This window comes from Hydra viridissima, unplaced genomic scaffold, assembly GCF_058129835.1.
Source record: "Hydra viridissima isolate aposymbiotic clone 2 unplaced genomic scaffold, HvirCarnegie_v1 scaffold_1, whole genome shotgun sequence".
Lineage (NCBI taxonomy): Eukaryota > Metazoa > Cnidaria > Hydrozoa > Anthoathecata > Hydridae > Hydra > Hydra viridissima.
Window position 1 is genome coordinate 16,514,440 of NW_028324300.1, and position 12,407 is coordinate 16,526,846.

At 27.6% G+C, this 12,407-nt stretch overlaps 1 pseudogene across 1 annotated transcript in view; it reads right to left on the reverse strand.

Moving 5' to 3' along the window:
- Positions 1-12,407, reverse strand: part of LOC145187702 (uncharacterized) — a 67,167-nt pseudogene that overhangs the window by 11,842 nt on the left and 42,918 nt on the right. The window contains exons 15-22 of the transcript XR_016449344.1: positions 9,166-9,331; positions 8,193-8,248; positions 7,290-7,562; positions 5,863-6,597; positions 2,799-3,017; positions 2,341-2,461; positions 872-1,034; positions 202-568 (exon numbers count right to left, since the gene is read on the reverse strand). The product of XR_016449344.1 is annotated as an uncharacterized LOC145187702 (transcript). The remainder of the gene's footprint in view (positions 1-201; positions 569-871; positions 1,035-2,340; positions 2,462-2,798; positions 3,018-5,862; positions 6,598-7,289; positions 7,563-8,192; positions 8,249-9,165; positions 9,332-12,407) is intronic.

A 12,407-nucleotide genomic window follows, 5' to 3' on the forward strand; every position in this document is an offset into this window, starting at 1 on the left:
TGTTGTATAGATCTAACTTTACTAGTAATAATCATTTTAAAAATCTTTTTAGTATCATTCTATTTCTAAAGAATATTTACAATAGAGGAGAACCTTAATGAATGGGACAATTATTGAATGAGACAAACTCAGATTCTTATAGAAGCATCAATGTAAAGATATTCAAAGGGTTTGAGGTTTCCCCTTACTTCATTTTTTTACCTGTTGCCATGTAAATGTGAACCCTCCTATTTTATTCTCTGTTGCTGGGCTACCTGGCGGCACTTTCCCAAAAAACATTGTACTTGCTGTCATTGAAGTCATTAACAAACAGACAGCAACAGATAATCTTTGGCAGCGTGTAAAACTACTGATAGGTAAACGAGTCCATATTGAGAGCCATAAATGATCTTCAGTAAAACCATATTTTGTTTTTGAAGAAAATATGTAAGCAAAACTTTTCAAATCATCAGATCCATATACAGGCAAAACAAAATCCAGCAAACTGTTTTCTTGATCAACACCAATCCAACGATTGGCAATGAAATCAAACTGCTTTTCTGTTTGCAGGTCGATGATCTCAATATTCCTTAATGAAAAACTTATTTTAAAAAAAATGTACACAGCTTAAAACCACTGTGTTACTATTAACATATGAGTGTCAATAAATTTTTTATTTTGATGACAAAAAAACACAGCATGTAAACTTTCTAGAAGTTTTTCAGTAGAATAAGTTTAGGAAACTAAAAATCTGTGAATTGATTAATTGATGAAAAAAATGCATAGGCTTCACTCAGAGATCAGTTTTATTTAAAAATGTTCTTAACAAAAATGAGTCCAGTGAAATGCCAAAAAACAACTTATTGTTTCATTTTTTTTGCTCAAAATTTACCTTAAATACCAGCCACCACCTGTATTGTCATGCCAAAGTCGCACATAATTTAAGTCACCAAGACAGCCTGATGTGCCCAATATGAAAACATCTATGCTGGATCTTTGAAAACATACCCTTTGTGAATCTTTCAATTGATGTACTCCTGAGTCACCAAACTCTCCTATTTATATAAAGACATAAAGTAGTCTGATAAATTTTTACAATTTTTTTCAACTTATTAATACAAATGCAATCCCTTCTTTGTTGTGTATATTTGCCAAATTTTCGTGTGGCATTATTCCCATATTATAAAGAAGAAAAACATGACTTTTTTTCAAAGTTCTTTTTTTTTCTAAAAAAATTTTGATAATTTACTCTATCTTTTAGAAAGCTATATGATTTCAAAAAATATTTGACTGCTTAAAATCATTGATTACAAAGTATTAGTGCACATGGTTATAATTGTGATAAAATAAAGACATACTAAAAACTATATGCCAGAATCTCTCAGTAAGACACATAATTTAAAGAAACCATTTAAATACTATTTTCAACAAGAAACTTTGAAATGCACTTTTGCAATCATGTAATTTTAGCTGCAAAGAAAAAAATGTTCAAACAAAACCTATGTTTTAACTAAACTTATTATTTTAGCTGCAAAAAACAAAGTTCAAACACAATGTTTTCACACTAAAAGTCAATCTTATAATATATATATATATATATATATATATATATATATATATATATATATATATATATATATATATATATATATATATATATATATATATATATATATATATATATATATATATATAATATGCTCTGAAATTGATTTAGTCTAATGATCATGATCATGAGTGTACATTTTGAAAACTTAAAGGACACCATTCTTAATAACTTAATCATACTTTTATTTTTTTAAAGTGGATTGATTAAGCCTAATCAGTCAAAGGAAATTGTAACGATGACTTTTAGTTAGAGAAATCTTTGTAATTGCTGCCAGTACAAAAAGAACCAAAAGATTTTCGAGGCATTGCTGAAAGTTGATATTGTTCTACCTCTTACAAATTAGAAAAATACTTTGTTTGAAAACCAAATTCTACAAATATTTAAATTAAATATTTAAACATTTAATATACCTAATAGAACACTGTCTAAAACATGATAAATAAAACCCTTTTATTTTTCTTAGAAAATAAAACAACCTTAGTAACATTAAAAAACCTTCCATAAGCTAAAATTATTTTCAAACTGGAGTTTTTTAAAATGCTTTAATTGTGGCTTATTTGCTTGAGCAACTTTATTTTACTTTTATGGTAAAAATAATGGCCATTCACTTAAAAAAACAGGTGTATATGATCAGCAAAAATTCATGACCACTTTTCAATAAAAACATTTTTTTTTGGTTACACTTTCAATTTATTTGATTAAAATTATTGACATTAAAAATAACGTTCTTTTTTCATAAGATAAGTACTTACCATTTATAGTAAAGAATATATTTGACTTTGTTCCAGCATTCCTTCGACTACCAGTAAATACAGTAATTTGGTAAAGATAACAATCTTCAGCTCGGTTATCAAGAAGTGGACAAACTCCAATCTTACAAAAAAGTTTAAAACTACATTCATATATTGATTTTTTTGAAAACTAAACAAATTGCAAAACTACAATGTTGTTCTGTATCTTATATAGACAAATTTCAAATTTTTAGACAAAAATTACTACGACTAATAAGCACATAGATTTCCCACAAGGATATCAAATTCAATTGACTGATTAATCTTCTATAACTCTAACAATAATATTTTTCTGAATATTTCTATCAAACCACTTATAGTTTGATGTATATATTCGTTACATACATAAAATATGACAAATATTAGCAACAAAATGAAGAACAGAAGGAGTGGTAATCTAAGTTATACTCAACATTTACCTTTTTTATATCATTTTTATCAACTCTTCTTACAATTATCAAACCTACAATCCACAACAGAATGACAAGAACAACTACTATTAGTAGAACATAGCCTTCTTTTAATAATGCCAAGGTAGGTGTTGGAAGTAGATTTGGTGCTACATAAAAGCTGCCAAATGCTGTCAAATGGTTACATTGACATTTTGTAACTGAAAATGTATTTGCCAATAGGTCAACCTTAAATAAAACAATACAAAACTTTATAGATGCTTATTCATGAATGAAAATGTATTTTAATAAAAGATTTTAAAAATCATATAAAAAAATTTAATCTTTATTCATTTATTGAAAAGGTAATAAATCATTGATGTGTCTTTATACCAGGAATTTACATGAAAACATAAATGCAAATATTATTCACAAGAATCAGACATTTCAAGAAGCTTTTAGAGCAGACAATGTTTTCAAGTTCTCACAAGTTTGGCAAAAATATATATAAAGACATTTCCAAAACTAATTCTCCCGAAAACCATTTGTTTATTTATCATTTGTGCTAATCTCATCTCCTAACCCCTTAAGTCCTTGTTAAATCATTAAAATACTGGAAAAATTTTGGAAAAGGACACAGTTAGTTTTCAGGCAGTGTGATGCAATGTTAGTTTTCAGGCAGTTAGTTCAGATGCAATGTGCACATTAACATCAAGTTCTTGTGTAACATCCTTAAGATCTCTTTCAATTTTCTCTTAATAGACAGAATTGTTTTTCATTTTTTATATAGAGCAAGGTTCAAAGTAACATGCTTACATGCCCAAAAATTAAATCAAATGCTCTAAGACACCCCATAATTTAATTTAATTTGCTTAAACTGAGTTATTACTGAAAAACTCTTTATAATTATTTCCCTTCATGAGGCACAGTTTTTATTACAGGTATATTTTAGCTAATACATGATTAAGTTGAAGAGAATCAATATGTTTTTATTAAATAAAAAGTCAAAGTGAAAAATATGCCTAATAAGGCACATCTACATAAATGATACTTTTCAATACTCAATATGATTTTTCTGAGCCACATAAAGATATCTATTATTGAACTAAACAAAAAAGTTACTTAAAGAATTATTTATCAATAAGTAATTCAACTTATTTTCATTACTAAACGAAAATATCACTTAGATGACTACAGTAGCCTTTTTATAAAACATTTAGAACTCAATCAAGTATACTTTAACTTTGTTCTGCAGAACAAAGTCTATTTTCAGGAAGGGTAAGGAATTCTTGATGTTTTTTTAATTTTATTAAACAGTTAAGAAAATCTTCTACCCAAATCTCTTTAATTTAGAGATATGGATACTTTCTAAATTTGAGTAAGTACTCATTTTAGGACAAGGGACTTAGCGCTATAGTCTCTTTGAAACACCATTGTGACAGAATCATGACACTTACAATAAGGGCACCTTAATCATTAGACTAATAATTGCATTAACAAACCAATATTTTTTTTCTCCCTATCTTGTCCAGTATTAGTGCAGTCCTTTCCAGCTCATTAACAGTATAATAGTAAAGAAATTATTTATTAGGAAGTTTGTATTTCACAAATGGCCTGAGATGGCTGTAATCCCAACTTGATAATAGAACTTTAATTTATATCAACCATAAGTATTTTTGTGGTGGTGATTAGTAGAATTTTCAAAATTGTGTATTTATCAAATTTCTGGGAAACTGCTGTTGCTCATTTAGTTTGTACATCAAGTGACAACAAAACTCACTAGTTTGAAAATGCCAAATACAATAAAATCACATGAAGACTGCAGGAAGACTGTGTGTATGCTTTTGTGTGTATGAAAAAGTGTACTCGCAGTCTTACACCATTTCTTATTGAAAGAATCAAAGAGTATTATTCATGTCAAATTAACTTTCATGATGCAAGAGTGCCTGAAGGCATTTGTGACAGTTGAAGAATTTGTCTTCAAAGAAAGCACAATGGAGAGAATATCAGTCTTCCAACTTTTTTTCAGTTTTCCGCAATAGTCATTCACCCCACTTCCGCAATACTTATTCACTGCACTTCACATTAAAATCCAGCCTTTTCATGCAGGTCACTTTGCAGGAAATGATTGCCACAAACTACTGAAAAACATTGATGTGCTTCAATGGCTTGCTGAACAGAATTGTGCTTTCCAAATTTTTGTCATTGATCTTTATTAGAAAGATGAATTTTCAAACTAGTGAGTTTTGTTGTCACTTGATGTGCAAACTAAATGAGCAACAGCGGTTTCCCAGAAATTTAATAAAAACACAATTTTGAAAATTCTACTAACCACCACCACAAAAATACTTATGGTTGATATAAATTAAAGTTCTATTTAAAAGATTTGGTGGAAATTACTTATGCCATAAAAATGCAAAAGTGTGAAGTTATTCAGTTAGTGTAATTAAATGTGAATTTAAAAAAAAAAAATTTTTTGCAGACAAAAAACTTCATAAGTCATATTTCTATTATCAAATCAAAGGTAAATTTCCATGATTCAATAGAAAGAATTACTTATACTGTAATAAATGCAAAGTATATGAAGCTATCATTCAAACAATGTGTTAAAAACAGAATTTTAAAAATGTTTTTTTTTTCTCTGACAAAATAGTTTGATTTTAATTTTTTCATTTTTGATATGAGAAGTGTGTATATATCACTCCCTCCAGAGGGTTTCTCCGGAACATCAAGTTGGGGTTACAGCCTTCTTGGGCCATATGTGATTTTTTATAAATTAACTTCAATAATTCTAAGGCTGTGCATCATGGGGTAATCATAAAAGTTTTTGTGAAAGTTTAGATTTTTTAATTTTTTGAATCATACACTTTAGTTTTCTGTAGATGTTAGTAATGTAAGTAGAATAACTTATAATTATGTTGCGATCTTTGATGAGCATAGATATATGATTTGTAACAATCTGGTGTATATTTGTCAATTACACATAGTAGTCAAATTTTTTCATCTATGTGAGTATTTAAATTTTCTGGACATCTGTCCTAAAGTTACTGTAAAACATTGCAAACATAATGCTGAAATATTAAAAAAAACACACCTCACATCCATCTGACATCCACTTGTTATTTGTTTCATTCCAATAGTTGCATTCAACGCAAAAAGATTTCATCTCATAGAGATAAGCTCCTTGATATTCTTTCACATCATATGTATATGAATTTAATTCCAGTGTTTTCTCAGGCATTGGACCAATGTAAAAATAAGATAAAAAAAGAAATGTTTTGTTTAGGAAAGAATATGTGGAGTTTTGAAAATCCCATAACATGAGAGACCCATCTTTCAAAAGCTGAGCTTTTTGATTTCTTTGCAAACTTAATGACAAGTTTGTTAATGTTGCATTATCGAAAACTTTAAGAAAATCAAACTGTGGAGTACTGTTTCCAAAAACAAGATCAGTTCCATTTTTCTCTGAAACACTTAATCTAATATCATAATCGGACTTTGTTGGAACTTTTCCATATTGCATGTAAATTATTAAGTTTGTCATTTTTTGAGGATCATTTATTGGTGTAAACTTCAGCATTAACTTGCAGTCAGTGAATTGCAGCTCAAGAAACTTGATTTGCACATCATTTGGCATTAATAGTGATAAGTTCTGACCTTTTATTTTTTCAGGTATATTTTTTATTGAAATATTTATTGCTGATGATAAATTTTTCACTTCAATTTTTTTCCCTGTTGTTGTGCTCAAATAAAGAATTTGAGATTCAGAGACGATGCTATTTGATCGCTCAAAATCCCATGTAAATGGTTGACTTTTCATCATAACATTCTAAATATAAATGGTATTAAGGAATAGTGAAAAAAATCATAACAAAAATTCAAAGGAACTCAAACTCAAAAAAACAACAATTCTATAACCCTAATCTTTCCAGAATTCTCTCAGGTTGTCATATACTGTCATTCGCAAGAGTCTACATCACCCTTTCAAAACTTATATGTGTAAAAAAGCAGACAGAAACAACAAATGTATGTTGGCATGTAAAAGTATATTAATACCTTTTTAAAACAATGAAATGTTAAAAAGTAACTAATTTTGTAACAATGAATGTATTGAATGAATGGAGGAAATCTAGTCTATGACATTGTTTACAGCAGTCTTCTCTAATGAGTGGTTCGTAAGAACTGAAGTTTATTTCACTGCCCAATCTCAGATAGCACTCAAGATTGTATGTTTTTTAAACTTTAAAAAATTCATTATCATTTATTTGAAAGGTGTTCGTAACAACTTTTTAAAATTAAATTCTACAATTATCAAAACTTCCCTTTTAATACATACAATTGCATCAGTAATGTAGACTCTTATAACCAATTCTTAAATATTTATCTCTGCAGCTAACAACTTTATTTAGCAAAACTAAGCCATATAAAACTATGGTACTAATAATGTAGCACTAAAAAAAGCATAATTTTTGACTTTATTAAAAAAAAAAAGTAATGAAAAAAAAAAAAACAGCAACATACATTCACCACAAAGCTGGAATATATTTTTGTTTCATTCAAAAAACTATCAAGATTTGGAAAAGTAAAACCGGTTTCTTCATTTTGTAGTTCTGGTGATGAGCTGCTTGAAAAATTGCTTAAATCATTTCCATAAGACTTTTTTAGAAAAAAGCGAAATGCAGAGGTGTCACCAACTATAGGTTCTTCACTTTCAGCAGTGTAACTCTGCATGGCATTTAAGTAATCACTCAAAGATAGTAGAAGTTTTGATACTGATTCAGATTTGTTTCTTTGCTATAATATCAATTATTTAAACTTTAAACTCAAATCACAAACTAAAGTATTCTTATTGCAAAGAGCAGATTAAACCCCACATATTTACATATTTTGGCTTTTAAATGGTAAACTAATAGCAGTTGAAAAACTTTTCTATTTAGGGAAGAAATTATTAGGAAATAGATTAAGGAAATGAAGATAAAATAAAAACATACTAGCTAGCTATAATATGGCATGCATGTTTTTATTTTATATCTTGTGCAGATAATATGGTATCAGACGAAGTCAACAACATAATAAATAATAAAATAATATCACTTATCACACTTTTCATAATCCTGATAAATATGCACTTTAAGAGCAAATGTTATCAATTTTACATGAGGTAAATAGAAGATATATGAACTAAAATATTGTTTCTTAAACATTTTTATTGACAAACTTTAAATATATTCAGGCTGCTATTATTATAAAAGCTAAAGAACATTATACATGCTCTACACAGCATTACACATGCTCTACACAGAAAAGGTTTAACAATTTATATGATTCTACTTCCCAAATACATATAAAGAAAAAAAAAACTAGGTTGAAATAGTTAAAGACGTTTACTATGGACATTTATTATACTGAATAAAAATACCCCACCTGTTCAGATGAATGATTGGCTGGTGTAGTTGAAAGCGAATTCTCACTTTTCAATTCTTAAAAATAAGAAAATGTTTAATTTAAAAATCATATTACAATGAATTTATTCAAACTTGATGACTAATTGTAATATTTTTTTCTTACAACTAAAAATTACAACTAATTCTAAAAAAATATTAGAATTAGTTGTAATTTTTTATATTAAATATTAGAATTAGTCATAATTTTGAAACTAAGTTTGATTCTCAAAGCCAAGTTTTTTTAAAAGAAAATTTGGTTTGATTCTCAAAACGAAGTTTTCTTTTAAGAAAACTTGCTTTTGAGAATCAAACTTAGTTTCAAAATTTTTAAAAAAAGTCAATCAAAAAAAGTTTGATATTCAGAGAAAAAACATATGCATGTGAAATTGAAAAATAAAATTATAGATTCATACTCAAAATTTAATACCCAAACTATTTCCAAAATAAAAATGAAAACATGCACAGGTTTATATAATATATATAAATATATTTTGAAAAATCTATGAAATTTTATTCAAAATTTGTAAATACTTTTTCTCAATACTTGTGCAATAGAGGCCTGATACAACATTGAATTGCTGAACAAAATTATTTTTGGATCATCTATGTTTTATTTTACATTTTTTCTTTATCATCTTTATTTATTTAAAAAAATTCAAAAGCTTTTAAAAAATTGGTAGGTTTTTTGAGCCTGTCACATTTTTAAGAGCAACTGCATAACTCAACTCTTTAGTTAAATGTCCCTCTAAAATATTAAGACATTTTCTACAGAACAGAAGATCTTTGTAGAAGTTACTTCTATAACTAAGAGACAAAATGTTTTAAGATTTTGAATTTTTAACTGGGAACTTTAGGAACATTAAAATGTATATTAGATACACCTCCAAAAAATACAATTAAAGCTTATATAAACAAATACAAAAACTATACAGAAAAAGAGTTTGTCGACATACCAACTGATTTTACAACATTATCAGAGTAAGAAATGGCATCAAATAAGTTAGATATGGAAACGATGAAAGGTTGAGAGATAATATCAAAAACGTGAGGTCCAATGTCTTTTAAATTATCTTTAGTTAGCAGAGATGCCATCTTGGTGACAATGTCAACAGCATTAATCTAAAAGTAACTTTTATATAAAAAACTTTTAAAAAATTAGGAAATTACATTTTCTTAAAGAATAATTAAAACCAATAAAAGATTAAAAATAAATTTGAAAATGTGTTTTTATACTTTAGCCATTAAAATAATTAAGGAATTTACAGCAGAATCCAGAAACAGTAGATCTTTTTGAATTTTGTTCTTGCCTTCACTGGCCATATTTTTTAGAAGCCTTGTATTGATGTATATACAATACTTTTGAGCAAAATATTTACCAGGATTATCTTTCATTAATTTGAATAGATGATATTTTAATAATAAGCTAAATGCAATTCAAGTAGAAATATTAGTCCATCCTATAACTTGTTAGAAAGATCTTCAAAATCTATTAAGCAATCCTATATAAGCCCCATACTAAGTGAATTCGACATCACAATTTTTTTTAGGGCCTACATATTTTGCTCTTTTTCCCCATTTACATATTACTTCCAATGAAGTTTCATAAAAGTGTAGATATATTGTTGCATAGATATTCCTAACAGACATTACAGATAGTGAGCTGGTTGACACTCTTCTAATACCTGGAATATACCTAACAAAATTGATCTTGCCACTAAAAGCTTTTGAAACAATCTCCAATTCTACTTTTGTTCTTAGGAGATGCATTGTTAATGGCATATAACTCATTACATTTTTTTTATGTGATAAACTGGTAGAATGATGAGCAACAACATTCTTCTTTTACTAAAATACCAAACAACTAAATTAGGAAACTTATTTAAAAGCAAAATTGTAAGCACTTTCACAAGTAAATGAAACCCAAATTGTAAGCACTTTCACAAGTAAATGAAACCCAATTGTAAGCACTTTCACAAGTAAATGAAACCCAATTGCAAATACAGTGGCTTTCAAAAATATAAGGTAAAAAATATAAGGTCATGATAAAAAATGATTGTTTAGCCTGTGACTATGTATAACACTAAAAAATGAATGGAAGATAGAAAGTGTTCTGTTCTGCCCAATTTAATGAGATTAAAAAATAAACTAATATTAGCATATGATTCTTGGATTTTTACTTGCATATTGCATATTGAGTTGATTTCTGGATTGCAGTGACAGACTCATCATTCATAAAAGCCTACTTTCTGATTGTTCTCCAATGTGTAGTTTACTTGCTTTTTAGGCACTTTATTTGCAATCTGATGGGTTATACCTCTGCAGCTGATATCTTATGAAACAAAAACTTCTATCTTACAGATTGCTGCTTCTTTTCTTTTACCATACATTTGAACATAATAAACTTTAATCCCTAAGTCTTTTCTGAGTCTAAATAAATTACAGACTTAAAAAACAAAGCAAACTGGGCCAGTTTTCAAGATAGTCAATGATACAAACATTGTTAACTTTTCCCTTGATTACACATTTGTTAACATAAAAAGTTGGGTGAAATGAAATGTTTTAATTTTACCCAACTTTTTATGTTATTACTTGTATATTATATAAAATTTCTATCATTTCTACGTTTATTATGTTAAATGTTCTTTTTATCAGACCAATTATGGCATTTGCTTTGTTACATACGTTTAACACTTGCGTTTTCCATTTCAAATCAGATCTTATTGTGATTCCTAAATCTCTTTCTACAATTGACGATTCTAAGATTAGTTGTGTGACATCTACTTTATTTATACTATAATTGTACATTAAGTTCTCTTTGCCAATGTGCATAACTTTACATTTATTGACGTTTAAGTTGATTAACCAGTCTTTACACCACTTTAAAACATTATTAATATCGCCTTGTAATGATAAACATTGTATCAAACTATTTACTTCAGTTATTATCTTTGAATCATCAGCATAAAACTTTGAATTATTTGAGATGATTTCATTCAAATTGTTTATGAAAATGATAAATAAAATTGGCCCCAGCACGGAACCTTGTGGGACTCCGCTCAAAACCATCACCCAAATAGATATAAAAGCACCCATAAGAACTTGTTGCTTACATGAATATAAGAGATCTGCAATCCACTTCAATAATTTGCCTTTTATACCATAAGCTGATAACTTTACCAATAATCTCTGATGTGGTACTGAGTCAAATGCCTTTGCAAAATCTAAAAAAATAATATCCACAGACCAATTTTGGGATAAATATTATGTTATTAAGTCCATAGATTCTACTAAATTTGTGACACATGATTTATGTTTTAAAAAACCATGTTGATTCTGATTCATTAACTTTTCACCATCTAAAAAGTTATATATGCAGTCCTTTATAATGGATTCCATGGCCTTACATACAATAGAGGTTAAAGATACAGGTCTATAATTTTCTGCAATCAATCTACTATCCTTCTAAAATAACGGGGTTACATTTGAAGTTTTCCAAATATCAGGCAGTTTAGAATTATTGAACAATATATTAAATAGAATACTTAACGGTTTTGAAAAACTGGATGCAAATTGTTTTAATACATATCTATGCACATTATCTACACCAATACTCTTGTAGGGATCTAGTTTTAATAACTGTTGGTATACATTTGACACAGTAAAAGTTAGTATTGGGCAATCTTTATCTGTTCAAATAGGAAAATTTGGTATTTCATTGTTTTCTTTTTGTAAAAATACTGATTTAAATTGATTATTTAATTGATTGACAATATCAAACCCGTTAGTTAATGACTCACCATCTTGATTATTTAGTCTCCTAATATAACCATGAACTGATTGCTGATGTTTAACATACGAGTAGAATTGTTTTGGCTTATACCTAAAGTTTTTTATTAATTGTATTTCATAATTCCTCTTTGATAACTTTATTTGTTTTTCAACTTCTTTTTTTAATAACTTATACTGTTGCATTTGTGTTTCAAACTTCCAACTAGAATTTCTGTTAAGCTTCCATAAACTATTTTTACTCTTAATTAGTGATTTGACCTCATTAGGTAGCCATTTTAAATTTTGTTTATATAGACTTGTGCTAATGACTGGTATATATATATATATTACATGCAGATGTATAACAATCTAGAAATCTTTTATATGATATTTCAATATCATGGTCATTGAAAACTTTTTCCCATTC